Below are 26657 nucleotides of genomic sequence, written 5' to 3' on the forward strand. Positions count from 1 at the left end.
TTTTTGATCACTTTTTATTCATTTTTTAATGGTATAAAAAGTGACCAAAAATGCGCTTTTTTGGACTTTGGAATTTTTTTGCGCGTACGCCATTGACTGTGCGATTTAATTAATAATATATTTTTATAGTTCGGACATTTACGCACCCGGCGATACCACATATGTTTATTTATTTTTTTTTTTTACACTGTTCTATTTTTTTTATGGGAAAAGGGGGGTGATTCAAACTTTTATTAGGGAAGGGGTTAAATGACCTTTATTAACCCTTTTTTTTTACTTTTTTTTTGCAGTGTTATAGGTCCCATAGGGGGCTATAACACTGCACACACTGATCTCCTATGCTGATCACTGGCGTGTATAAACACGCCTGTGATCAGTGTTATCGGCGCTTGACTGCTCCTGCCTGGATCTCAGGCACGGAGCAGTCATTCGCCGATCGGACACCGAGGAGGCAGGTAAGGGCCCTCCCGGTGTCCTGCAAGCTGTTCGGGACGCCGCGATTTCACCGCGGCGGTCCCGAACAGCCCGACTGAGCAGCCGGGTCACTTTCACTTTCACTTTAGAAGCGGCGGTCAGCTTTGACCGCCGCTTCTAATAGGGTTAATACCGCACATCGCCGCGATCGGCGATGTGTGGTATTAGCTGCGGGTCCCGGCCGTTGATGAGCGCCGGGACCAACGCGATATGATGCGGGATCGCGGCGCAATCCCGCTTCATATCGCGGGAGCAGGCGCAGGACGTAAATATACGTCCTGCGTCGTTAAGGGGTTAAGAACATTTTCCAATAATAATAATTTATTTTCCAATAATTGATTGAATAAGACCCCCCCCCCAAAAAAAAAAAAAAAAAACTACAACCATTTCTGTAATTTCTACACTACCAAAAAGTTGGTGTGACATTTTTGATGTAAAATGGACTCTCACCCCTGTGAAAATATAATGTAAAACATGAAATTTACATAGCCATGCCCACTTTTGCAAAACTGGTGTGACTAGTGTAAACCTTGGATAATTCTCATGTAAAACACTTTGAATATCTGATGTAAACACAACATTTTTGATGTGAAGAGTTTTGAATATGACCCCCAATGTGTTTCTGAGCCGTGCTGGCCCCTTTGTACAGGGAAAACATTGGTGTACCTTATTGTAGAATTTTTATTTGCTACATATATCACTATGTGATGTTTTGGCTCATAACGTATGACAGTCTGAACATGTCGGTCGGGTGGTGTTCCTCTAGAGCAGGCATAGGCAACCTTCGGCACTGCAGATGTTTTGGACTACATCTCCCATGAAGCTCTTTCCGCCAAAATGCTGCCAAAGCATCAAGGGAGATGTAGTCCAAAACATTTGCAGTGCCGAAGGTTGTCTATGCCTGCTCTAGTGGTTCTCTTTTGGCAGAAGACAGTCACAGAACAGATTAGGTTCAAACAAATCAACTTTACTTGTTTTCTTCTTCACAACCCATTGTCCAGGCAGGTGTGCGAACACTTCAAGAAGCAGAGCACATATTGGCCCTGATGTTCTAAGACTGTTGGGTTGTTATTAGAGTGGAATGATGTTTCAGACATGCAGGATTCCTCTCTATTTACTATGGGGACACACAGGTTGGGAAAAGTTCTGACCAACTTTTTCTTGATGAGAATTTCCAGCCAAAAGTTAGTAGAATAAAGGTGGGGGGGGGGGGGTCCAAAGTGGGTTTAAAGGGATACATCGCTCTAGGGCATCTTATCCCATATCCAAAGGATAGGGGATAAAATGTCTGATCACGGGGGTCCTGCTGCTGGGACTCCCGCGATCTCTGTGCAGCACCCGGCTTTCATTTAGAAAGCTGAGTGCAGGCAGCGTGGTCGTGATGTCACTGCTGCCATGCCCTCTCTCATAGACTTGCATTGAGGGGGTGTGTCCATGGCATCACAACCCCGCCGCCCTCTCCAAGCGTTCGGAACTAAATGTTCAATGTTCAGTATGCATTTAACTCCACCAATCAGATAGTTATCCCCTATCCTGTAGATGGGGGATAACCTTTATAGTTAGGAATACCCCTGTAACAAAATTAAATACATTACTAAACAATCCCTATCTCAGGCTCCTGTTTACTTTCAAGGAGCCACATGCAGCGCTGTGGTACTTCACATAGGCCTCAACTGTTCTTCACCTCACCCTGACTTCCAAGTGGATGTCTCTCTCTCTGCCCAGGAACTATTCTTAATGTCCTATTCATCCAGTGTTTGGCCCCTTTCTACAGGGCCCACTTCTTTTAAAACAAACCAGGGTTCATGGGCTTTACACTCATGAGTTCCAACTAATCTGGGGGTACTACCTAGTTGTCTAATCTGGGGGTACTACCTAACTACTGGGGGGGTCTAATATGGGGGCACTACCTGCCTACTGGGGGAGTTGATCTGGGGCTACTACCTGCCTACTGGGGGGGTCTAATCTCGGGGTACTACCTGCCTACTAGGGGTGTTAATCTGGGAGTTCTACTTGTCTACTGGGGGGGTCTAATATGGGGGTACTACCTACCTACTGGGGGGTCTAATCTGTGGTTACACCTGCCTACTGGGGGGTCTAATCTGAGGGTACTACCTGCATACTTGGGGGGGTTAGTCTGGGGGTACTACCTGCCTACTGGGGGGTTAATCTGGGGGTACTACCTGCCTACTGGGGGCAGTTAATCTGGGGGTACTACCTGCCTACTGGGAGGGTTAATCTGGGGGTACTACCTGCCTACTGGGGGGTTAATCTGGGGATACTACCTGTCTACTGGGGGGATTGATCTGGGGGTACTACCTGTCTACTAGGGGGGAAGGGGGTTAATCTGGGGGTACTACCTGCCTACGGGGGGTGTCTAATCTGGGGGTGCTACTTGTCTGCTGGGTGGGGGAGCTAATCTGAGGGGGACTACCTGCCTACACACCTTCCAACCTAACTACCGGGAGATGAGACATGGGGGGGGGGAGGAGAATGTGACATGGGGAGAATGTGGCATAAAATGGACATGTGACATAGGGGGAGAATGTGACATGGGGAAGATGAGACGGGGGAGGATCAGACCAAGGTAGGGCTCATTTTAATCAGCGTCTCCTGCACTATCCACCAATACCTGTGGATAGTGCGGGAGAAAATATGTGACAGTTTTCCTTTAAGGGGTTAAGGCTTATACTAATGCGCCCTCTTATCTTACTGGGTAGCATTAAGGTTTCACCTGTGAGGCCGGCTATATATATGAACCAACCAGGGTGGGGCTTGTAGCCTGTCTCCCCCCTCCCATTGTATGTGTGCTTAGCCCACACTGGAGGTAACCGGGGAGCAGTCTGCAAGTCAGACCTAAGGCTCCTGTAATTGGGTTCCTGGCTTTACTTATCCGGCCAGGTAGGTTAGTGTTAGGTCCCATACCACTTGAGAAACCTTGGCGTGATGTGCGGGCTCAGGTGTGTCCTTCATATAAAGATATACTGGCTAATGTCTCAATTTTACATAAGTTTTTAGGGTTAGTTAATGTCATTGTTTACATTTACCACAGGAGTGAAACCATACTGTGGTCCACAAGTGCAGGTCCTCCACTCCAACGTAGGTGCACAACTGCACTTGGGGTTTAGCACCTCCTACCACCTTAGGCCACGTTAATGTAATTGTTTAATGTTTAAATCATAATATTTCCTCCTTACATACCAGTGTTATTTGGTAACTGTCTAATTTTATAATGTGTGTTTGTGTGTGTATATATATATATATATATTTTACTATTATTTTTTTTTTTTTATTATGTACCCTGTTATAACCAACTATGATTGACATGTGGTCTCTCGCCTTTTTTGGCTCCTCCTTCACATAGCCACACCCATGACCCATGTGGGCTGCTAAGTCTAAAATGCCCGGGCCCATTTTCTGTCCCAGTCCGGCCCTGCTAGTGCTGGACGTTATTCAGTAAAGTACCATCCAGACTCCTGAGCAACAGCCTAACTCAGGTGTGGTAAGTTGTGTGTCCTAAGCAGAGGCCTACTTCAGCTTACTACTGGTCATCCTACAAGTGTCACTCACGGGAGAACTATATGTACCCGCTGAATGAGTTATAGTGCCTTGGAAGGACCCTTGGTACCAGAACCTCAAATTCTACAATTCCATCCGGTGAAAAGCACCACAAGTCTCAGAACTGTCACAAGGCTCGCAAGGGGAACGCTGCACTCGCACACTAAGGCTAGGATTCCACTTGTTTTTTTCTGGCAGTTTTTGGATATCTGCCACTGCAGTTTTTGAGCCAAAGCCAGAAGTGTATTTAAAAGGAATAGGACATATAAAGGAATGACTTATACTTCTCCTCCCTTATGGATCCACTTTTGACTTTGGCTCAAAAACTGCAGTAGCAGTTTTCCAAAAACTGCCAGAAAAAAAAAAACAAGTGGAATCCTAGCCTAAGGCCAGCTGTTTGTGTTTTTCACAAGCTCAGTAAAAGCAGTCAACCGTAACCTTACATCAGTGTGTTTATTGACTCATCGTGTCTGGCCCAGGAAGACTGCTTCCCACCTTCGGACCGTGGTTCGGATAAACGGTACCCTGGTGTCACAAAATGATCAAGGTACGTCCTACTAACACCCAGTGGCTGCTACAAGGTACGTCCTACTAACACCCAGTGGCTGCTACAAGGTACGTCCTACTAACACCCAGTGGCTGCTACAAGGTACGTCCTACTAACACCCAGTGGCTGCTACACATGTCCATGGGTAAACAGGCCTCAGACCATCACCATGAATGTCTTTTTAGCTACACTCGGCTGTTCCATCTATACCTCCCTAATAGCTAACAAATGGCCTCAGCAGTCACACAGACCATAGCAACATGTCCAAGCAGCACTGCAGACTATTACTCGCTATCCTGACAACCTGCTAAATAAAGGCATCACATACATGACATGAACAATTGCATATAATGGTCTCGAGCACCTTTAGGTATGTTCAAATTTCTGTGTGGACATTCCCCTGACAGTGGGGCGAGCGGCATAACATGCTGGCACAAAAAGCACTCAGAAATGCACTCACAGACTGCAATGTGTTTCTGTGCGGACTCTTCAGAAAGAATAGACATGCCTATTCTTTCTGCGGACTCCGGAATTGTGATTTCCACAGCAGAAACATCTACCGTGAAAATTCCACTGTGTGCACAGTGCAGCAGAATCCCATTTGAAACCAACGGGACTCTGTTGCAGCGGCATGTCCCTATAGCAAACCTCTTGGATAGTTCCCGACATGGACAGAGGTGTCGGCAGAGAGCACTGTGGTCAGACTGAAAAGAATCAACTTCCTCTTGAGCGTACAGCAGCTGGTAAGTACTGGAAGGTTAAATATGAAATGGCGCTTAGATCTTGTAATTATAACCTAAACTTTCACAATGCCCAGCACTATGGCACAGAAAATGCAGAATCCTGCCGTAGTTAGGGAATGTATCCATAGCAACCAGGCTGACAGACATGACTGATCAAGCTGATCATCTCCAAACTAGATTGGCGCTGTACCAGCAGCAGAGAGGGAGAACAGAAGCTTGGCAGGATTGTTTTTTTCTACGACTGTGTGTCAGGCTGTGTTATTAACTGCTACAATTGTGCTTTGTATTTAATAGAAAGCGTTATGGGCAAACTCCAGGTTTTACAGATATTGCGTGCATTTACTCACATTCGCTTTCAATGGAGAAAGGAAATTTCCCCCTGTCACTCCGGTCCTTAATAGGAATCCTCTATATTATTTGTAAATACTGCTTTATATATAATTTTTTTTTTTGCTTGTGCCTATAAACGCTGCTGATCTGTATACCCAGAGTCTTCCATTGTCTCCTCTACCTGTATATACTCTTAGGAATTACATCTTCCCCAGGGAAATCAATTTCTCATTTATTGTGGGATTATTATCTTGCCGTGGCACATAGCTTTGTGTGCTTATATATTATTTGATTTCTTTTATTGCTTTTCACCGCTCTTTAATCATTCCCTACACAGTAATTAGATTGTGTAATTTTGTTAGGGTTATCTTTATTGCTCATCATACTTATGTTTGATTATACCATTACGCGGTTGATAGAAATTTGTTTTTCCTCTTTATGCACTGGGGGTGGAAGGGGAGTCTTGCTTTATCTTGTAAATGGGGATTTGGTCTTAGTATTGATCTCTTGATCATTGTGTTAGTTCCCTTATTAAGCGTTAAATGTTAATCAAGTCTGTGGAACCTTTGGGGCTATGTTCACACGTTCAGGCATTTAATTGCAGTTATTGAATACAAAAACAAAATGTATTTGAAAAAATGTCTCAGCCTTTCCTTTACACATGTCTTCTATTTGTGATCTGTTCCTGGATTTTGTAATCAATAATTGCTATTAAAAACCTAAATGTGTGAACACAGCCTTAAAGGGATACTGCATCCCTAGACATCTTATCCCCTAGCGAAAGGATAGGGGATAAGATGTCTGATCTCAAGGGGGGGGGGGGGGGTTCCCACCACTTGGGACTCGGCTGCGGCACCCCAGACATCTGGTGAACGAAGCTAACTTCTCTCTGTGCCGAATGATTGGTGATGCGGGGCGGAGGCAGTCAAGCCCCCTGCCATAGACTTGCATTGAGAGGGCGTGGCCATGACATCACAAGCCTCCGGCACTGCACCTGATCCTCTAAACAAACGCCAAGTGCCGCAGAGAGATCGCAACTGCTGGGGGCCCCCACAATCAGATATCTTATCCCCTATCCTTTGGATAGGGGATAAGATGTTTAGGGGTGGAGTACCCCTTTAACCACACAGTTTTTACATAATTATTTAACAGGTTTCATTTGTGGAGCCAATAACTACATTAAACGAGTAATTCCTAGTAAAACCCTGTAAAGTGTGCAATAATCATAGCTATAAGGGTATGTTCACACTACAGAATTTCCAAGGAATTCTTCTCAGGAATTCCACTGCATGAATCTAACATTCATGGTGTGCAAGGGTTTTCCGTTGACAAATGGCCCGAACAGAGTCACCGTACTCAATTCAGGACATATATGTTATTTTGTGTGGACTGGACAACAAAGCAGGCCACACTATATGGTGTGAATGGGGTAACTAGGTGACTTAGTTCAGCCCCACAGTTCCCAGCTGGATAAAAATGAAGAAACATAAAATGTGTCGGCAGATAAGAACCATTTGGCCCAATAATCTGAATACTATGAATAGTCACTGGCCCTATCTTTTATGAATGATAGCCTTATGCCTATCCCATGCATGCTTAAACTTCACTGTATTTGAAGCTACCACTTCTACAAGAAGGCTATTCTATGCATCCCCTACTTTCTTAGTAGTAATGCTTCCTGATATTACTGCAAAAAAAAACCTTTTCCCCACACTGGCATCCACTGGGACGCAGACAGATGCCTGTGATGGAAACACTAAACATAGTATGAACATTGCCTAAGCTGCCACTGCCCAGGTACTATAGGCCTCCATTCATGTCTATGGGAGGAGGCGTGATGGCTCCAAGCTTCCGTGTTCCGAACACCGCCGCTGCCGGCCCGAAGATCGCGGGGGTCCCAGGAGCAGAACCCCTTGATCAGACATCTTATCCCCTATCCTTTGGATAGGGGATAAGATGTTTTCCAGTGGAGTACCCCTTTAAAGTCAGGCATCCCAAGAAATAAATAGGTCAACTACAGAACCCAGAAACATTATCAAATTAGGGCAATTTAGTGTAGAAAACGTAGCTATAAATATGTATAAATATATGAATAGAACATATAGGGAACTGTCACTCTATTTACAGTGCATTTCGAACATTTTCAGACCCTTTCACTTTTTTCAAATTTTATGTTGTTTCCCCTTCATTTTGTAATAGATGTTACATTGATATAAGTATTCAGACCCTTTACTCAGTACTTAGTTGAATCCTCTTTGGTAGTGATTGCAGCCTTCAGTCTTCTTGGATATAATGTCACAAGGTTTTTACACCTGCATTTGGGGATTTTCTGCCATTCTTCTCTGCAGATCCTCTCTGTCAGGTTGAATGGGGAGCATCGGCAGAAGCCATTTTCTGGTCTCTTCAGAGATGTTTGATAGGGTTTAAAGGGGTACTCCGCTGCTCAATGTTTGGAACAAACTGGTCCAAACACTGCAGCTGGCGCCGGAAGCTCGAGACGTCATACTTGCATTGAGGGGGAAGGGCGTGACATCATGATGGGGCGGGGCTATGTTGCCACGAGCTCCCAGCGCCAGCTCCAGCGTTCGGAACAGTTTGTTCCAAACGCTGAACAGTGGAGTACCCCTTTAAGTCAGGGCTCTGGCTGGGCCACTCAACTACATTGACAGAATTGTCACTAAGCTGCTCCTGTGTTGTATTGGCTGTGTGCTTAGGGTCATTGTCTTGTTGGAAGGTGAACCTTTGGCCCAGTCTGGGGTACAGAACACTCTGGATCAGGTTTATATTTGAAATATCTCTGTATTTTGCTCAATTCAGCGTTACCATAACCCTGACCAGTCTCCCTGTCCCAGCTGTTAAAAATCACACCAACAGCATGAGGCTGCCACCGCCATGCTTTACTGTAGGGATTGTATTAGGCAGGTGATGCGCAGTGCCTGTTTTTTCCAGACATGAAGCTTAGAAATGAGGCCAAAATCTTTCATCTTGGTTTCCTTAGGTCAGATAATTTTGTTTTCACAATAAGAGAGTCCTATAAGTGCTTTTTTTTTTTTTTTATTAATTTATTTTTATTTTTGCAAAGGTGGCCTTCATGCATCTTTTACAGAGTAGAGGCTTCTTTCTGGTGACTTTGTCAGTGATGGTTAACCTTCTGGAAGTTTCTCCCATATGAATAAGGGATCTTCGGAGCTCAGCTGTTGGGTTCTTGGTCACCTCGCCAGGGCATTTCTCTACCAATTACTGAGTTTGGTGAGGCAGCTAGACCTAGAAAGAGTTCACGTTGTTCCAAATTCTTGGGAACTTTTCAGTACAGCAGAAGTTTTTTCTTTTTTTTTTTTTTGTTGCCTTCTCCAGATCTATGCCACCACACAATGCTCTCTGAGCTCTATAGGCAGTTATTTCCCCCAGAACTGGGAGAAATAGAGGCCCCCAGAGCTAAATTTCAAATGTCATGGCAAAGGGTCTGAATATGTCCATTCAACATTTTAGTTTTTCATTTTTAATACATTTTCAATTCTATTTTTAGATTCTTATGGGGTGCAGAATAATGGAGAAAAATTGCATAACAAAATGTGAAGAAGTGAAAGGGTCTGAAAACTTTCCAACGGCAATGTATACCCAGAACAGTGAGTATTAAAAAGAATAATCACCATGTCTAGCAAAATACAACAGGTCTCTACACCAAGACAGAAAGAGATTCTTTACCATTATGCACTAAGACCAGTGGCGTTGCTAGGGTTGGTGTCACCCGGTGCGGTAGAAAATGGTGTCACCCCCATACCTCCCCCCTCCCCCCAGTAAGTTTTTAGCCTGTTGTGACAGACACCACTGTTGTAGCGCATTGTGAGAAATTCCAGTATAATAATCAGATATACCAGTTGCCACAGAATGGGAAAGTGTTAAAGAAGTTTTCACCATTTAAATATACAGCTCCCAGAATTACTTAAAGGGGTACTCCACTGGAAAACATTTACTTTTATATCAACTGGTGCCAGAAAGTTAAACAGATTTTTAAATTACTTCTATTTAAAATCTTAATACTTACAGTACTTATAAGCTGGTGTATGCTCCACAGGAAGTTGCGTAGTTCTTTCCAATCTGACCACAGTGCTATTTGCTGACACCTCTGTCCATGTCAGGAACTGTCCAGAGCAGGATAGGTTTGCTATGGGGATTTGCTCCTACTATGGACAGTTCTTGACATGGACAGAGGTGTCAGCACAGAGCACTGTGGTCAGACAGAAAAGAAATTAAAAAAGAAAATAACTTCCTGTGAATTGCTTATACAGCAGCTAATAAGTACTGGAAGGATTAAGATTTTTAAATAGAAGTAATTTACAAATCTGTTTAACTTTGTAGCACCAGTTGATTAAAAAATTTTTTTTCCAGTAGAGTACCCCTTTATGCAGTGGTGAGGTTATGCTGGGAGTTGTAGTTTCACTGACCATAACTGTAGAACTGACAAGCGACTACAGCTCTGATAGGACATAGAGAGGAGAATGTACAATGATATCAGTGACTACAGGTGACGTCTTCTCTATAGAGAGGAGAAAACACAATGATATCAGTGATTACAGGTGACTTCTTCTCTATAGTCTTCCCTTATCTAATTCAGATGGTACATACCGCCTGGTCCAGCTAAATCTTCTCTCTGCAGAATGTGACACCCAGACGTCTCCTCTCTATGTCAGCGCATTCTCATCCTCTATATGAAAACAATTATTATTATAAACCTGCCAGACACTGTATCCTCTAAATATAATACTACTATACACTATACTCTTTGATTATAAACCTTCCATACACCATACCCACTGAATATAATACTACCACACACTGTACATTCTGAATATAATACCAACACATACTGTACACTCTGAATATAAGTCTGCCACATACTGTACCCCTGAATATAATACCGCCACACACTGTACCCACTGAATATAATACTACCACACACTGTACATTCTGAATATAATACCATCACATACTGTACACTCTGAATATAAGTCTGCCACATACTGTACCCCTGAATATAATACTATCACATACTGTACCCTCTGAATATAATACCAACACATACTGTACACTCTGAATATATTACTACCACCCACTGCGCCCTCTGAATATAATACTTAGAGATGAGCAAACTACAGTAAATTCAACTCGTCACAAACTTCTCGGCTCGGCAGTTGATGGCTTTTCCTGCATAAATTGGTTCAGCTTTCAGGTGCTCCCGTGGGCTGGAAAAGGTGGATATTGTCCTAGGAGAATCTTTTCTATGAATGTATCCACCTTTTCCAGCCCACTGGAGCACCTGAAAGCTGAACTAATTTACGCAGGATAAGTCATCAACTGCTGAGCTGACAAGTTCGTGACGAATCGAATTTACTGTAAGTTCGCTCATCTCTAATAATACTACCACAAACTGCGCCCTCTGAATATAATACTACCACCCACTGTGCCCTCTGAATATAACACTACCACAAACTGCGCCCTCTGAATATAACGTTGCCATACAGTGCACCGTCTGAATATAATACCACAACCGCAGTAACACCCCTCAACATCCGTTAGCTGATGCTATTACCACGGGAGGGCGGTATTGGTGGTGTTGCTAGTGGATGATCGGGGTGCTACTACTGGGGGGGGGGGTGTTGCTGAAGGATGATGAGGGTGCTACTGGCCATCCCCCCTGGCAGTATTACCCCCATCATCCATCGGCAGGATCATCCTCCTGGCAGGAGCACCGCCATCATCCACCATCAGGATCTGCTGATGGAGGTGCTGCTGGGGGGGGGGGGGGGTAGTTGCTGGTGGATGATGAGGGTGCTACTGCCAGGGGGGGGAGCATTAGGTAGGCAGCAGTTCCCCCACATTAGGTAGGTAGCAGTTTCCCCACATTAGGTAGCATCTTTTCCCCACATTAGGCAGCATAGATTCCCCACATTTGGTACCAGTTTCCCCACATTAGGTAGGTACCAGTTACCCCACATTAGGTAGCAATTTCCCCATATTAGGTAGCACAGATTCCCCACATTAGGTAGCAGTTTCCCCACATTCGGTAGCACAGATTCCCCACATTAGCTAGCATAGACTCCCCACATTAGGTAGCATAGACTCTGCACATTAGGTATCATAGACTCTGCACATTAGGTAGCATATACTCCGCACATTAGGTAGCATAGACTCCCCACATTAGGTAGCATAGACTCCCCACATTAGGTAGCATAGACTCCCCACATTAGGTAGCATAGACTCCCCACATTAGGCCGCAGGTTCCCTTGCAGGTTCCCCACAATGCGTCAAAGTCTCCACACACACACACAAAAAAAAAAAACACATACAACACAGAGAGACACACACACAAACACACACAGTCAGAGAGACACACACTCACAGACAGACACACAGAGTCACACAGTCACACACACACAGAGTCACACACAGAGTCACACACACACACAGAGTCACACAATCACACACACACAGAGTCACACACACACACACAGAGTCACACACACACACACACACACACAGAGTCACACACACACACACACACACACAGAGTCACACAAATACACAGAGTCACACACACACTCAGAGAGTCACACAAACACACACAGTCACACACACACACACACACAGTCACACACACAAACATAGATAGAGACAGACACACACACTCACCCATCCAGCGCAGCGATCCTTCTCACCGGGCGCAATGCGAGTGACGTAACTGACGTCCCCCTGCGGTAGAGGTATAAATTCAGGTAGAAGAAACAGACATGGTGCACATCTACAATCTTGTATAATGATCTGATTGCTTCTCAGCATAATATCAAAAACTAACAGGTTGTTAGTATACATTTTTGATCAAAAAGTACAAGCCCACTCGCCACGTGAAGGCCACCTATTTAGAGTGGGTCCCTAACGTCCCTTGCATAAAATGGCGTAGCACTGGGCGGCGACCACCACCGCCGCAACACCAGTGCCCACGGGGGGAAACGACCCACTGGCAGAGCGGCCCCAATGCCACTCAAACCAGTCTATGGGTCGCACCTGCCCGCAGACACGGCGCCACGGCAGCAACGGATGCCGCACAGCACCACACCAGTGTGAACAAGGTGTAACAGCACACTTACCATGCTCTCCCAGTCAGACTGGGAGGCTGCTAGGAAAGAAATGGCCCTTGTGTAGCTAACTACTACTTATATAGGGTTGGGCTGAGGGGGTGGGGAAGAGTGCAGCACATGTTCAAACAAAAAAAAGGAGGGGATAGAAAACACAGTGTAAATTCGGGTAGAGAACAGACATGGTGCACATCTACAATCTTGTATAATGATCTGATTGCTTCTCAGCATAATATTAAAAACTAACAGGTTGTTAGCATACATTTTTGATCAAAAAGTACAAGCCCACTCACCACGTCAAGGCCACCTATTAGGATGTGATAATATGACAGGTTTTGGGTAAATTATTGGAGATGGGTAATTGGCTATTTGTGGTAGCCCTTGGGGGGGGTGGTAGTGGTGGTATGGTAGAGGTATAGAAGGGGTTAATGTTAACCCTAGAGTTCGTGACGCCAGGCTGAGGGCTGGTATGCTGAATCAATGTTCCGGCCTATCGCCGCCCTTCCCAGTAACGATAGGTGCATAAAATAACTGAAGGTCCACAAGGAGATTTGAACTTGAACTTGGATAACTTTTACTGAAGTGCTTACAATATTCACGGCACAGTAACAGTCTGATACAAACAGTCTTTAGGTTGCTTAGTGACTGGCAGTAGTTGCGGACCTTGAGCTAGATATACAGTCTCTAAATTTAGGAAGAGATTTGCAGAAACGTCCGGATTTAGGGGAGTTATTAGGTCCGGTGATGCTGTAGAGTGTTTTGGAAGTGAAACACTCTATAATTAGATTGTTCAGCCGTTGCCGCAAGGCTCAGGCCTAACTCACTGCGATAATTGCTGCGCAGATCCTTCTCTCATGACAGCCCACGAGGTAAGAGAGAGAAACATGGCCACCGCTCCCTTATATGGGCAGGGGGCGGGGCGGATCTGATTGGTCCGAACATCTGCCATTCACCATTACATGGTGTAATGGGATTGCTTACGTCACAGGGCCTCCAAAGGTCCTTAAGCCTAATACCATAGAGTTCACTTTGTCACATGACCCGCAGGTCCTGCAACGCTACTGGAAACAAGTAATTAACCGTTTATCTACACATATCATTCTATTTACATTAACTTCTGAATAAATTACTGATTATAAACTAGAATAGAGGCGACTAGGGGTAGACTGGCTGACAGGGATCCCTACGTCCAAGGGACTCTGGCTATGGGGACCCAAACATAATTAAGTACCGTATAGAATGCGGTACTGGGACACCACATATTATTTTTATTTCCATTTTTGGATTCAAAAGAATATTTTTCCCATCGGAGGAGAAAATTGGCTTTTTTCCGAAAGGGGTTCCCCCCCCCCCTCCTCTGGACCTTAATTTCAGTCGGTAGATATTTAAATAGCATTCGTTTTTAATGCATTATTATTATTATTTTTTTTTTCAATACAGTGATCCCTCAACTTACAATGGCCTCAACATACAATGGTTTCAACATACAATGGACCTTTATGGACCATTGTAACTTGAAACCAGACTCAAAATACAATGCTATGGACAGTCCAGATCTGCAAAACATGTCAATACCTGCAAGAACTGACTAATCAGAATGGACATTTCACTGTTAAAACCCCTGTATTACTGAAGTGTATGCACTGCCTGGTGTCTGGTAGTGCCCACTACAGTATAGGGTGGTACTACATGTTCTGAACTACTCTGTACCTGTGCCAGGGTTAGCTGCTCCTTTGGGCTCCAGGTGGGGTGGCTCCATTTTACTTTTTTTGGGACACCGTGTGTACTGTACAGCAGTGTTTCCCAACCCAGTCCTCAAGGCACATCAACATTCCGGGTTTTTTCAGTTACTCCATTGGAAAAGAACAGGGAAAAATAAAAATCCTGGACTGTTGGTGTGCCTTGAGGACTGGGTTGGGAAACACTGCTGTACAGAACCCTGAAGAAGCTCCTGTCCTCTACATAGACAGTGATTACAGCTCACAGCAGATCTTTATTACTTTTATATGTAAGGACTTGCTTTATCTGTATTAGTTTCTACTTATTTTTGTTTAATCCTCACTTTTTCCTATTTTTGGATCACATTTTGGTGGCTTCAGAACCAATTATCAGGTTTCCATAGAGTTATGGTCTCAACATACAATGGTCGTCCTGGAACCGATTAATATTGTAACTTGAGGGATCACTGTATTGATTTTTTTTTTATTATTATTTTTATTATTCTCTGACCTCTACCTTTGTTGGATGACTTCTCAGAAAAATTATAGAGCAGCCGACATTCCCTTTCAGTGATAGACGCTGCTCATACTCCCCTCCTCCCTGCTGTATGATCACCGTCTCATCACAGTAAACTGTATTGTGGCACATATTATGCGCTCTCCATCTCCCCCCTGCTGAGTTTGATCATTCTCTCTCTGACCCTGGGGCAGCCGCTTCTTTCTACCCCTCTCACTACACAAGGCTTTAATGGCTGCTCAGTACACCCTGTCTGCTTGCTGTCTCTGAGATGGTCTTCTGTGACATTTGAGAGAGGATGCAGCTGCAGGGGCCCCTTCATTGTTTATCTAGGCACAGCCAGCAATGTACATGTGGTTTTGTTTTGTATTGGCGCTCAGCCAGCTCAAGTGAACCAATGCTGGGCACAGCTACATCCGTGTGAACGTTACCCCTTCCTTTTGTAATGCTCAAGTAATGCTGCGATGATGTCCTTGTGCCCCTATAGGCAGGGACGTGCACAGGTTGACTAGAAAGGGGGCTTGAGCCCCTGCCCTTTTTATGTTCCTCCTATTAGTGCCCTGGGCAGTCTGGCATCATTATGTGGATATTTATATAAATAATTATAAGAAGTGCACTTTTTTAGTTCAGCTCCTGTCCCCAAAATTATGTGTGCACATCCCTGCCTATTGGGCTTATGGGCAGGGGTTGCCCTAATGGAATAACTCCTGTATTACAATATGATTGTAACACTCACGTTTCAGAAGACAGAAACTCCGGTGGATGTGGATCTGCTGGACCTGTGTGGCAGATGACTCAGACCGTACCAAGGAGAAGAGTCTAAGGTGCCGCTGGTTTTCACCAGAGCGAGATGGACTTGCTGCTGCAGGCGACACCCAGGTCGCTACCCCTAGCTCGACCACACAGGCGGCTGAGGAGATGCGAGGCACAGGAGGGATAAGGCAGCTCATAGTCAGGATAGCAGAAGGTCAGGGCAAGCAGCACAGTAGCGTAGTCAGGACGTAGTAGGAATTCAATAGGCAGGCGGCAGAGGAGCAAGGTCAAGTCACAGAGCAAAGGATCAGATACATGGCAAGGCAACTCTCAGGAATGCTTTCTCTCAGGCACAAGGCAACAAAGATCCAGCAGGGAAGTGAGGAGGGTGGAGGAATTTATCAATGAGCCACAGGTGAATTACATTAATGAGCGCACTGGCCCTTTAAATCTTAAAGCTCCGGCGCGTGCGCCCTAGGGGACGGGGACACATGCACTGGAGCAAAGAGACAGAGGCGGGGGAAGGAGAAGCACGAGGTGTGAGTCCCAACCCTGCCGGCAGCAGCAGGTAACGGGACCATGCGCTCATGGCCAGTGTGTGCGGCCGGAGTGCATGATCAGAGGCAAAACTATGATGAACTACTGTATACTGCAGCAAAATAGAATATCCTGCACTCACCGTTCAGTATGAGACTCGAAGCTCCTATTCGGACCAGCAGCCGGGGGACCAGGACCGCAGAAGTGTGTGGGCGCTCAGAGCGCCCACGCACTTCTGCGGTACTGGTCCCCCGGCTGGTACGAATAGGAGCTTCAATCTCATACATGCTAAGTTCTATTCTGATATTACGTCCTAGCACCTCCGCAGACTTTTATTTTTTGTTTATGTTGTATACCTGCCGCGTGTTACATGTCATTCCCACTTGTATATCAATGAGAGTGCATTTCTAGTGGTGCCATCCCGTATCTTCCTACAGACACCTATGATAAACTACTCCTTAGCTCCTTGTCAGTTAAGACTTATAGGATGTGGGTCCTCAATTGGTGAACCCATGCGTAAGATGTGTGGACCCCTGCTCAGTAAATGGTGGATTATAATATGGGCAGTTTGGGCAGCCACTCTCCTCTTCCTGAGGGTAGCCTCAGAAAGCTTTCACCTGCAGCCTACAAGGGATCAGCTGTAGCTGAGGATGCCGCTTCCAGTTAATGCAGTGTGATGGAATCTTCATGCTGCCTGCACTGGATGCATCCATCAGGAAGAAGAGACATATCATTCGAGCCTAATTGTACAGTGAGGGCAGTATTGGGGCGGGGGGGGGGTTAATGTACTAAGTGAGGGCAGTATACAGTAAGAGTGACACTATTGTGATTCTATATGGGGACAATCTCCAGTGAAAAGCACTGTTGGGTAATCTAACTACTTTTGGGGTGGGGGTGTGTGGGAGTACTCTTTGGGAGACTAACTACTGTGTGTGAGCTCTATTGGGGGTAACTACTGTGTGTAGGCACTATTGTGGGTAACTGAAGTGCGGACACTACTGGGAGGGAATACTGTGTGGAGCAGTATTATTTTGGGTAAATACTGTGTTGATCAATATTATCGTGCGGTAAATACTGTGGAAAATCAATTTATCTCATCACTTACGCCTGTCGCCTGCCTTGCAGCCCTGTTATTTTCAAAGTGATGATAGAAAAGGGAGTGAAACCAAGAAGATAAGTCAGGAAAAGAGTAAAACTTGGCTGCTCCTCCAGTGTGACAATCTGGTGCTGTGCGGACACAATGTCCTTCTCTTTGTCATTAAACTGTAATTTCATTATAACATTACTTCGGATTAATAATACCAGGCTTTACATGAGCAGCTTTAGCGTCAACGCACCGCTCCCTAAGGGCGAAAGAAACAAAAGATTATGCCACCCAGCCCACTGATCAAATCAACATTGATCCCGATTAACCATCAGTAAGAGATTTATCTCTTAACAGGATCTCTCTAATAGATTTATGACTAAGTTAATCAGTCATCCAGTCTCCCTTAACTAATAGTCTCTGACTATAATAACTGGATCAGCATGTCATGCATGACACTATAACTTATACAGTACGTCCAGCGCACTCATCATCCGTAATATTGTTGTTAATATTACGATAACAGGTAAGTAGATTTTTACTGTTAGAGCCATATACTGGATAACGGACTATTTTATTTCCTACAAGACCTTCTAAACTACAGTATAGTCCATTGTATTGTTTTATATACAGACAGCTTCAATTGCCCAGTAAGAAATAGAGAATTTCTTAAAGGGATTGTCTAGGGGAAACAAAATGTTCCCACAGCTGAAGATGGTAGAAAACAAAAAAACATACTATACTCACCTATTCCAGTCTCCCGCAGCTGCCCCACCAACACTCCCAGTTTTCTGCTGGTCTCTCCTTCTTCCAGGTTTCTGTGTTGCCCTCCCGCAAACCTTACCTACTCAGCTAGTTAGCGGCCCAACGGTGTCCCACTGACCTTGCTTGCTCAGCAAATCAGTGACACAGTGGTGTCTTACAGGACTTGCCGACTTAGCCAATCAGTGGCCACAGTAACTCAGTGGCCTCAGCAGTGTAATACATGTCTTGCCCACTCAGCTAATCAGTGGCGCATTGGTGTCCCACAGAACTTGCCTACTAAGCCAATCAATGACCACAGTGGTGTCCCGCCCCAAACACTGATTGGCTGAGGGGTAAGTCCTTTCAGGACAACTCAAGGGGAAAATGGGACACCAGCTGATAGCTAACATAAGCTATATTAATGTACTTGCTTTGGAATGGGATGTCCAGCAAGCACTTATAGGTGAGCGGTTCAGGTGTCCACACACTTTGGGGTATATACAGCTATACACATGTTTATTCCCTCTGTGTGTATTGGAACTAAACCAAAAAAGGGAGGAAAAAAGCAAATTGGACATAATGTCACACCAAACTCCAAAAATGGGCTGGACAAAATTATTGGCACCCTTTCAAAATTGTGGAAAAATAAGATTGTTTCAAGCATGTTGTTACGGTCACGGCAGGTGGTGGATCCTCAGGGCCTGTGTGGATGATGATGTGAGCCGTGCCAGGGAGCGGAGTCTAAGGTGTCGCTGGTTTTCATCAGAGCCTGCCGCAAAGCGGGATGGTCTTGCTGCAGCAGGCGACACCTAAGTCGCTACCCCTGGCACGACTCGTCCACAAAGGTTGCTGGGATTAAGCGTAGTACAGGAGAATTATGACAAGACGTGGTCAGGATAGCTGAAGGTCAAGGCAAGCGGCAGAGTAGCAGGGTAAGGTAACGGAACAACGATCAGGTACACGGAAAACAGGAACACTGGGACACAGAAGCTTTCTCTCAGGCACTAGGGCAACAAAGATCCTGCAGGGGTGAGTAGGAGGTGCTGATACTTAAAAGGGAAGGTGCAGGTGAATACACTAATTAAGGGCGTACTGGCCCTTAAAATGTACGAGCTCCGGCGTGCACACACCCTAGGACAGAAGACCAGGGAGGTGATTGACGGGCTGGGACCCGCATGCGGGCCAGGGGCGTACCTAGAGCATTTGGCATCCAGGGCGGACCCTTTGTTTGGCACCCTCCCCCTTAATTACACCCCCCTCCATCCCCCAATTACACCCCCTCCCTCCCCCCCTTAATTACACCCCCTCCCTCCCCCCCTTAATTACATCCCTCCCTCCCCCCTTAATTATACCCCCTCCTTCAGCGCATTCTGATCCTCTATGTGAAAACAATTATTATTATAACCATGCCAGACACTGCTCTCTCTGAATATAATACTGCCACACACTGTGCTCTCTGAATATAATACTACCATACACGGTCCCCATTTAACACAATACCACCACACACTGTACCCTATGAATTTAATAATACCACACACTGTACCCTTTGAATATAATACCACACACTGTACCCTCTGAATATAATAATACCACACACTGTACCCTCTGAATATAATACCACACACTGTACCCTCTGAATATAATAATACCACACACTGTACCCTCTGAATATAATACTACCATACACTGTACCCTATGAATATAATACTACCACACACTGTACCCTCTGAATATAATACTACCACACACTGTACCCTCTGAATATAATACTACCCCACCCTGTATCCTCTAAATATAATACTATCACACACTGTACCCTCTAAATATAATACCACACACTGTACCCACTGAATATAATACCACACACTGTACCCTCTGAATATAATACTACCACACACTGTACCCTCTGAATATAATACTACCCCACCCTGTATCCTCTAAATATAATACTACCACACACTGTACCCTCTGAATATAATACTACCACCCACTGTACCCTCTGAATATAATACTACCACACACTGTACCCTCTGAATATAATACCACAGTTGCATGGTAGCCCATAAAAACAGTGATGATGCAGACATGAGGAAGGAACAGTAATGGCATGGTTGGGTGGGGTGTTGGCGGGGTTGGGGGGTGATGAAGACATGAGGCACAGTAATGGTGGGGTGTTGATGCAGACATGAGGCACAGTAATGGGGGGGTGATGAAGACATGAGGCACAGTAATGGGGGAGGTTGGGGGTGATGAAGACATGATGCATAGTAATGGCGGGGGTTGGGGGGGTGTTGAAGACATGATGCACAGTATTGGGGGATTGTTGATGATGCAGACATGTGGCACAGTAATGTGAGGGTTGGGGGTGATGAAGACATGATGCACAGTAATGGGGGGGTTGGGGGGTGTTGAAGACATGATGCACAGTAATGGGGGGGGGGTTGTTGATGATGCAGACATGTGGCACAGTAATGTGAGGGTTGGGGGGGGGTGATGAGGTTGATATGATTCATTGCAGCCTCATCACCCCCCACCCCAACTCCCACATTACTGTGCCACATGTCTGCATCATCAACACCCCCCGTGCCCACACCACCACCCCCTCTCCTCTCTTCTCCCCCCTTCCCTCTCCTCTCCACCCCCCCTCATAGCTCTCCCAGCAGGGTGCACCACTCACCCCTGCTGTTCCTAACCATCCTGCTCGTTCCTCATAACGCTTCACTGAACTGGTATGTCTGGGACCAGGCCTGATAGCTGACGTAATAGACATCAGCGCCGCTCCGCTGTATGACACATTCCACCCATGCCCACCTCAGCGTCCCGTCACGTATCAGTGACAGATTGACTCCAGGTACAAGTTTACCCCTTCGGAGTCCAGCAGGGCAGTGGGGGCACAGTTGGGTGGGTATAACAGTATTATTTCACATTGCTTCTGTGAGCTCCATCTGCACTGCAGATGGAGCTCACAGAAACAATGAGTGACACCGACGGTCAGACGCATGGCAGGGTGTCACCCCTCATGGCAAACCCCCTTGTGAGTGGCATCCGGGGAGGGCCCCCCCCCCCCCCCTTGGCAGTGGGGACATGGCAAGAGAGCGCTCACGGCCAGCGTGTCTTGCCAGAGTGCTGGCATTACACATGTGATGCTTCTTTAAGCAGGTATGGGCAATATAAAAATCACACCTGAAAGCAGATAAAAAGGAGAGAAGTTCACTTAGCATGGACAACAGAAAGTGAAGGAGAGAACTGTCTCAAGGTTACAAGTCCATCTCTAGAGATCTAGATTTGCCTTTGTCCACAGTGTGCAACATTATCAAGAAGTTTGCAACCCATGGCACTGTAGCTAATCTCCCTGGGCATGGACAGAATAGAAAAATTGATGAAAGGTGTCAACACAGGATAGTCCGAATGGTGGATAAGCAGCCTCAAACAAGTTCCAAAGACATCAAGCTGTCCTGCAGGCTCAGGGAGCATCAGTGTCAGCGCAAACTATCTGTGGACATTTAAATGAAATGAAACGCTATGGTAGGAGACCCAAGAGGAACCCACTGCTGACGCAGATACATAAAAAACCAAGACTACATTTTGCCAAAATTAACTTGAGTAAGCCAAAATCCTTCTGGGAAAATGTATTGTGGACAGATTAGACCAAGATAGAGCTTTTTGTTAAAGCTCATCATTCTACTGTTTACCAAACACGAAATAAGGCCTACAAAGACAGTACCTACAGTGAAATATGGTGGAGATTCAATGATGTTTTGGGGTTGTTTTGCGGCCTCTGGCATTGGGGGCCTTTAATGTCTGCAAGGCATCATGAAATCTGTGGATTACCAACAGATTTTGGGTCGCACTGTACAGCCCAGTGTCAGAAAGCTGGGTTTGCGTCCAAGGTCTTGGGTCTTCCAGCAGGACAATGACCCCAAACATACGTCAAAAAAGCACCCAAAAATGGATGGCAACAAAGTGCTGGAGAGTTCTGAAGTGGCCAGCAATGAGTCCAAATCTAAATCCCATTGAACACCTGTGGAGAGATCTTAAAATTGCTGTTGGGAAAAGGGGCCTTCCAATAAGAGAGACCTGGAGCAGTTTGCAAAGGAAGAGTGGTCCAACATTCCGGCTGAGAGGTGTAAGAAGCTTATTGATGGTTATAGGTAGCAACTGATTTCAGTTATTTCTTCCAAAGGGTGTACAACCAAATATTAAGTTAAGGGTACCAATAATTTTGTCCAGACCATTTTTGGAGTTTGGTGTGACATTATGTCCAATTGCCTTTTTTTCCCTCCCTTTTTTGGTTTAGTTCCAATACACAAAAAGGGAATAAAAATGTGTATAGCAAAACATGTGTTACTGCAATCCTTTTCTGTTAGAAATGCTTAATTTTCTAGAAAAATTTCAGGGGAGCCAACATTTACGGCCATGGCTGTAGTTGTTACACTGTTGACTGTTTTTATTTTGTTTATTCTTTGGGAATGGCTTCGGCATAATAAATAGATGCATACCAGATTTTGGTGTGTCTGGTTGTTGTGTTGCTCCTGTTAGGTTATAAAGGGGTTCTCCACCATAAAGTGATTTTAGTAAGTACCTGACAGACAGTAATAATCATGCTTAGGAAAGATCTGCGGTTGTCTTGGCACTAAATGGCTATGTTGTGAGATTACCATAACACTGTGGCTAGCTTTTTGTGAACTGGTATTTCCTGTTTGACTTTTGAAACATAAATGAGCTGCATCCATTCAAAAGACCTGTTGTTTTCAATCAGGGTGCCTACAGCTGTTGCATTAGTTGCAGATTGATCTCTCCCACCAAGCAATCACTCCACCCATTGAAGCAGACAGGCTCCCTGTCATCAGCTGACTAGTGAGTCAGGTCTCGGCCGCATGGCAAACTGGGAAAAATCTGAGACAACAGTAATTTTGTATGCTGGTAAAAATAAATATTGGAGTGAAAATCACAGAAGAATTGTGAGAAAACCATCACACACAGGTACAGACACTATATTATGAACTACAATAACTTTACAGCCCCTATAGCAAAGTCAAAGAAAAATAATTACTGGAATACCCCTTTAATGACTCCATGTTCCTCATGCACCTGTTATTGTTATTGTTAAGCCACACTGGCCCTGATTTACTATTGTAAACCCGACATGTACTGTCAGTCTGTGCGCAAATTCTTCAGGCTCTGCGCCAGAATGTGGGCCATAATTGAAAAAAAGACCAACTAACTCTCCATTTTACTGAGAAAACATGAGAAAGGGGCATGGTCACTGGGAAAAGTTGGCATGTCCTCGACATTTTCACAAAAACCCAACATATTTACTAAGGTTTCCACAGGAAATGTGGTGGATTTGAGCTGAGGAAAACCCTTCAGATCAGAACCTGTGTAAAAAAAAAAGCAAAGTGTAGGGAAAATACAAAATGTAGGGAAACCATAGTAAATACCGTGGAAAAAATTGTAGGGAATTAAAACCCATAAAAGAAAACTACACTCCATTCTTAGTAAATCAGGGCCACTGTATTTGCGCTTTCTATCCTTTCTGTGTTTGGCGAAGTTATCATTAGTCTTTGTTGCCAATTGATTTTGTTGCTTGCTTTGCTTTTAGTTCTGGTCTGTTAATGTGAATTGTGTTGTCCTGTTGTATGCTGTCCTTGCTTGTTTGTTGAGATGAGCAAACTTGGTTTTGTCGGTTTGCTGAGTTTTGTTTCTGACCAAACTACTTTGGTCTCAACCAGTAGTTTACTGATATGGCAAAAACATGTGGATGAGGCCTCTTTCCCACTACTGTTGTGCCCTGTCAGAAAAGATCCGTTAGGCCCTTTTTTTGTGTGTGCCTTTAACATCAGTTATCCGGACAGGGCACAACGGGCAACAACGGGTCTTGACAGAGCCCCATTTACTATTATGGGGTCCATCGGGCACCTTTGTTTTCTGATGGGAGTAGAGGGAGAAAAAGACGTTGCAAGATGCATTTTCTCCCACTATTGTCCCTGTCTTCCCTGACGTCCATCGCACTGTTGTGTCCCAACGGCAGTGTGAAAGAAGCCTAACACTGTCTAAAAGCTCTGTATAACACTGTTAAGTCACCTAGTAGTATCTATGTACATCTGAGCTACGTTTGTTAAAGGGGTACTCCCATGGAAAACTTTTTTTTTTTTTAATGAACTGGTGCCAGAAAGTTAGGCTGGGTCCACACTACGTTTTGTCCCATGCGGGAGCGCATACGGCAGGGGGGAGCTAAAAGCTCGCGCTCCCGTATGTGACCGTATGCGCTCCCGTATGTCATTCATTTCAATGAGCCGTCCGGAGTGCCGTATGCGCTCCCGTATGGGACAAAACGTAGTGTGGACCCAGCCTTAAACAGATTTGTAAATTACTTCTATTAAAAAATCTTAATGCTTTCAGTACTTTTTAGCAGCTGTTTGCTACAGAGGAAAATCTTTTTTTTTTTTGTCTTGTCCACAGTGCTCTCTGCTGACACCTGATGCCCCTATCAGGAACTGTCCAGAGCAGGAGAAAATCCCCATAGCAAACCTTTGCTGCTCTGGACAGTTCCTGACACGGACAGAGGTGTCAGCAGAGATCACATCCTGTGAAACACAGCTGTTCAGTGTGAGAAGTGTGCGGGTGTGTCCCTGTTTGAGCTCTCCAGGACTTCCAAGAGAACTACAGAGGCAGGTGTTCTAACTGCTTTTCCCAGGAGGGTGGCAGACTCCTGGGGAGAGCCTCCCCTGCATGGAGCCCCGGAAATCTCGAGCCTCCACTTCCCGTTCTTCCAGGCTGGCGGGGGGTGGAGAGAAAACTGCAACAGCCATTGTTCCGGCCGGAGGAAGAAAATCTGGCAGAGTCTGCAGCAATGCAGGCTCTGCTTCCACAGCGACGGGTGCCAACCAGAGATCTGGAGGAAGCAAGGCGAGGAGGAAAAAAGTGGAGATGTGGGCAGAGAGAGGGCCCAAGGAGTCGAGCGATACATACTGCTCCCGCATGGCCGCACGCTTTGCGGAATATGACCAGTGCGGTAAGGAGCTGAGGATGGCCAGGGAGGATCTACGTGTGGCTCAGAATCTGGTGAGCACGGGGTCCAAAAAGAACAGGCCAGAGCTAAGAAAGAGGATCACAGCGCTGAAAAGCAAGATTGTGAAGCTGGAGGAGAGGAGAGACGAGATCCTGGAGGGAAGCGGTCTTTTCCAGGAAAAGCTGATTAATGAAGACCGGTTTGCCGCCACGAAATCCCCAGGTAAGGTGGAGGTGGATGATGGGGAGAGTAGTGGCGGTGAAGAAAGTGAGGATGGTGGTGATGAGGAAAAGGATGAGAATGTGGAGGAAGACGCTGTGCCTGTGGCTGCTCCCTGTGACACCCAGGCCACCCAGGACAGCTATATTGAACCGGCCCAGGTGGCTCTTCCTTCAAGTGAGAGCGAGGAGGATGATGTGGAGAGTGAGGCTGGGGGATTGCTAAGGGCGATAGTCATGCAGGAGTCCCCAGCCCACCTCCAGCATTTCACCTTTGGTGACGATCTCTGTGATGATGTGGCAGTTAAGAGGAAAAAGCAAAAGACACAAGAAGCAGTGAAGTACGTGTTTGTTCCTTTCCAGCAGTCTGGGCCAGCTGCAAAGCTGGTTCAGGCTGCTGGGCCCCCCAGACTGCCAGACTCCGTTTCTGTGGTGGAACGGAGCCAGCATGGGGGGTACAGCATGGCGTCAGTAAAAGCTGCAGACGCAATAGATGTGAAGCCCACCCATCCTGCCGGTAGGGAGGGGCAGGATGGGCTTATGGTGGGAAGCGCGAGTTATGCCCCTGTGTGCTCGGGGGGCGGTTCCCCGAGTACTGTGGGCATTACCGGCACTGCGGGGCACTCCCCTGTGAGGGGGGGGAGTGTCCGGGTGCCGGGATTATCCACAGAGCCTGTGAAGTTGGGTGAATCAGGTGCTGGCGCTGTGGGAGGAGCTGGGGTGCGCCCGGTGGGGCAGCCCCAGAATCAAGATATGATATCAGCCATGAAGGAGAAACCATCGGCGTCGACCCCAGCAGCGGCTAAGCCAGCACAAAGGACTTTACTAAAGCCAGCCATACTACAAGTCCCAGCCAGCCCAGAATTTGTTAGTCAGGACAAGAATGTAGGATGTGATATTGATGGGTGTAGTAGTGTTGTGGGTGAGAGGAGTGTATGTGGGAGTGTCAGTGGATTGAATGTTGATGGGAGTGGTAGTAGTATGGCTGGAAATAAAGAGGTTGAGAGTTGTGGTGTGAATGGTGTTGTAAGTGGTTCTGGCTCTGGGTCTGGTCCGGCTGCCCCCCCGGCAGTGACTGCTCCTAGGAGCTATGCTAATGTCGCTGCCGGGGGTTCAGGGGGGTCCCCGTCTCCGTCCGGCCCTGGGGGCCATTTGCAACAGCGCCTCCTGGAGGCTCTACGCAGGGGTGACAGGTCGATCCAGGTAGAGGGAAGGGGTGAGGTCGACCTGTCTTTCTGGATAGAGAGGCACGGTTTGGGGGCTTTCCGAGAGCGGAATGGGGAGGT

General features: G+C 45.9%; 1 protein-coding gene across 3 annotated transcripts in view; it reads left to right on the top strand.

Moving 5' to 3' along the window:
- Positions 1-26657, top strand: part of LOC130277122 (homeobox protein SIX6-like) — an 80963-nt gene that overhangs the window by 32143 nt on the left and 22163 nt on the right. For 2 of the 3 annotated variants that reach the window (XM_056527471.1, XM_056527472.1), the window contains exon 2: positions 9179-9278. The gene's annotated coding sequence lies outside the window, so the exon portion shown is untranslated. Of the gene's footprint in view, positions 1-9160; positions 9279-26657 lie in introns of those variants that run through there. The other variant, XM_056527473.1, reaches the window with a different exon arrangement.

Source organism: Hyla sarda, chromosome 6 (assembly GCF_029499605.1).
Source record: "Hyla sarda isolate aHylSar1 chromosome 6, aHylSar1.hap1, whole genome shotgun sequence".
In the NCBI taxonomy this organism is placed as follows: domain Eukaryota; kingdom Metazoa; phylum Chordata; class Amphibia; order Anura; family Hylidae; genus Hyla; species Hyla sarda.